We start from the raw sequence: 3,740 nt of genomic DNA, 5'->3' as shown, positions 1-3,740 counted from the left end.
ACGCTAACTTAATTCGATATCGGTTCGGTGATTATCGACTAGTATCGGCTGGACAATCGCTTCTCACTAATCTTCCTACATTCGAATAAGCTTTCGTGCGCCTTGGAGCACGCCCCGTATGCTCGGCACGAACGCATATGCTCCTAGAGAATTAGCCTTTCTACCAGTGTGTGTTGGACGCTCGCCCCGTAAGCGCCGCACTAGGAGAGAGTCGTACCATTGCCTCCATTGTACACGTTGTTTTAACCTCACGCTTGCATTACGTCCATGCCGAAACGCGCCGGTCGGTCTTATCAATTGAGGAAGCTACGCCGATCCCACGCGGAACGCCAGCAACACTCACGTGATCCTGCACTCACGGTTAACGCCGCCATAGAAGCCCGTCTATGACAGCTGCTGCAAGCTGCCCAGACTCCCTGGATAACGCCAAGGTCACTCGACGTTCCGGCTTCTATCCTCGACGTCGCCAAGATCCCCGAAGCCGACCCGAGACGACTGGTCTACTTCATCCTCGCACGACGTACTAACAGCGTGCCGATTAGAATACCCCGCCCAGTGAGTGCTGAATTGTGAATCGCCTGCAAGCGCCTCGTGGTTATCCCAGTTAGACGCGGACGCCCCGCGCCGCGTGAACGAAAAGATTGCAATTTACGTTTAAACTCCGTGGAATTCGACGCGTTCAATAGTCAACGCGATTTTCGATCCCCGGGACGTAACACACGAAACAAACGATTTAACTTCAATATCATGCGAAACATACGATTTCGATTCAAATTCGTGGGAAATAGCGATTTTAAAAGATCGATTTAGCTTCAAGTTCATGCCAAATGAACAATTTAGCTTCAGATTCATGCGAAACACACGATTTCAATTCAAATTCGTGCGAAATAGCGATTTTAAACGATCGATTTAGCTCCTAATTCATGCGAAATTAACAATTTAGATTCTGATTCATGCGAAATACACGAATTTGCTTCAAATCCACGCTGGACAAACGATTTAGCGTCAATATCATGCGAAATACACGATTTCGACTCAAATTCGTAAGAAATAGCGATTTTAAACGAACGATTTAGCTTCAAATAAATGGGAAATGAACAATTTAGCTTCAGATTCATGCGAAATGCACGGATTAGCTTAAAATCCTCGCGAAACAAACGATTTAACTTCAATATCATGCGAAACACACGATTTCGATTCAAATTCGTGCGAAATAGCGATTTTAAACGATCGATTTAGCTTCAAATTCATGCGAAATGAACAATTTAGATTCAGATTCATGCGAAATACACGAATTTGCTTCAGATCCACGCAGGACAAACGATTTAGCGTCAATATCATGCAAAATACACGATTTCGACTCAAATTCGAACAAAATAGCTATTTTAAATAAACGATTTAGCTTCAAATTCATGCGAAATGCACAATTTAGCTTCAGATTCATGCGAAATACTGGAATTAGCTTTAAATCCATACGAAACAAACGATTTAACTTCAATATCATGCGAAACACACGATTTCGATTCAAAGTCGTGCGAAATAGCGATTTTAAACGATCGATTTAGATTCATATTCATGCCAAATGAACAAATTAGCTTCAGATTCATGCAAAATACACGAATTCGCTTCAAATTCACGCGGGGCAAACGATATAGCGTCAATATCATGCGAAATACACGATTTCGACTCAAATTCGATCGAAATAGCGATTTTAAATAAACGATTTAGCTTCAAAATCATGCGAAATGAACAATTTAGCTTCAGATTCAAGTGAAATACATGAATTAGCTTTAAATCTACACGAAACAAACGATTTAACCTCAATATCATGCGAAACACACGATTTCGATTCAAATTCGTGGGAAATAGCGATTTTAAAAGATCGATTTAGCTTCATATTCATGCGAATCAAACGAGTTAGCTTCCAGTCCAAGGGAAACACATGATTTAACTTCAAATCAATGTGAATTAGTAGGTTTAGCTTCAAATCAATGCGAAACAAATTATTTAGCTTCAAATACTTGTGATAAACATGATTAAGCTTCAACTGCATGCGAATCAAACGAGTTAGCTTGAAATCCGTGGAAAATTCATGATTTAACATCAAATCAATGCGAAGTAGAAGTCTTAGCATCAAATCCATGCGAAACAAATGATTTACCTTCAAATACTTGTGATAAACAAGATTTAGCTTCAACTGCATGCGAATCAAAGGAGTTAGCTTCAAATCTATGCGAAACACATGATTTAGCTTCAAATCAATGCGAAGTAGAAGGCTTAGCTTCAAATCCAAGCGAAACAAATTGTTTAGCTTCAAATCAATGCGACGTAAAGGCGTAGTTTCAAATCCATGCGATACAAGTGATTTAGCTTCAAATACTTGTGATATACGTGATTTAGCTTCAGCAGCATGCGAAACGAACGTTTTATCATCAAATCCATGCGAAACACATGATTTAGCATCAAATCAATGCGAAGTAGAAGGCTTATCTTCGAATCCACGGGAAACGAATGGTTTAGCTTCAAATGCTTGAGATATAAATGATTTAGCTTCAATTGCATGCGAAACAAAGGAGTTAGCTACAAATCCTAGGAAACACATGACTTAGCTTCAAATCAGTGCGAAGTAGATGGCTTAGCATCAAATCCATGCGAAATAAATGGTTTAGCTTCAAATACTTGTGATATACATGACTTAGCTTCAACTGCATGCGAAACAAACGAGTTAGATTCAAATCCAAGGGACACACATGATTTAACTTCAAATCAATGCGAAGTAGTAGGCTTAGCTACAAATCCATGCGAATCAAATGATTTACCTTCAAATACCTGCGGTTTAAATGAAATAACTTCAAATGCAGGCGAAACAAACGAGTTAGCATCAAATCCATGCGAAACACATGATTTAGCTTCAAATCAATGTGAAGTAGAAGGCTTAACTTCAAATCCATGCGAAACAAGTGGTTTAGCTTCAAATACTTGTGATAAACGCGATTTAGAGTCAACTGCATGAGAATCAAACCTGTTAGCTTCAAATCGCAGGAAAACACATGACTTAACTTCAAATCAATGCAAAGTAGGAGGCTTAGCTTCAAATCCATGCGAAACAAATGATTTACCTTCAAATACCTGCGGTTTAAATGAAATAGCTTCAAGTGCAGGCGAAACAAACGAGTTAGCTTCAAATCCATGCAACACAAATGATTTAGCTTCAAATGCTTGCGATATAAGTGATATAGCTTCAAACGCATGCGAAACATATGAATTCGATTCAAATAAATGCGAAGTAGAAGGTTTAGCTTCAAATCCATGCGAAACAAGTGATTTAGCTTCAAATACTTGTGATATACATGATTTAGCTTCAACAGCATGCGAAACGAACGATTTAGAATCAAATCCATGCGAAACATATGATTTAGCTTCAAATCAAAGCCAAACAAATGGTTTTGCTTCAAACACCTGTGATATAAATGATTTTGCTTCAACTGCATGCGAAACAAACGAGTTAGCTTTAAATGCATGCGAAACACATGATTCAGCTTCAAATCAATGCGAAGTAGAAGGCTTAGCTTCAAATCCATGCGAATCAAATTGTTTAGCCTCAAATTCTTGTAATATACATGATTTAGCATCAACTGCATGTGAAAAAGATGTGTTAGCTTCAAATTCCAGCGAAACACATGATTCAGCTCCACATCAATGCGAAGTAGGAGGCTTAGCTTCAAATCCATGCGAATCAA

Source organism: Megalopta genalis, unplaced genomic scaffold, assembly GCF_051020955.1.
Source record: "Megalopta genalis isolate 19385.01 unplaced genomic scaffold, iyMegGena1_principal scaffold0973, whole genome shotgun sequence".
Classification (NCBI taxonomy): Eukaryota; Metazoa; Arthropoda; class Insecta; order Hymenoptera; family Halictidae; genus Megalopta; species Megalopta genalis.
Note: the sequence above shows the minus strand (reverse complement) of the source record.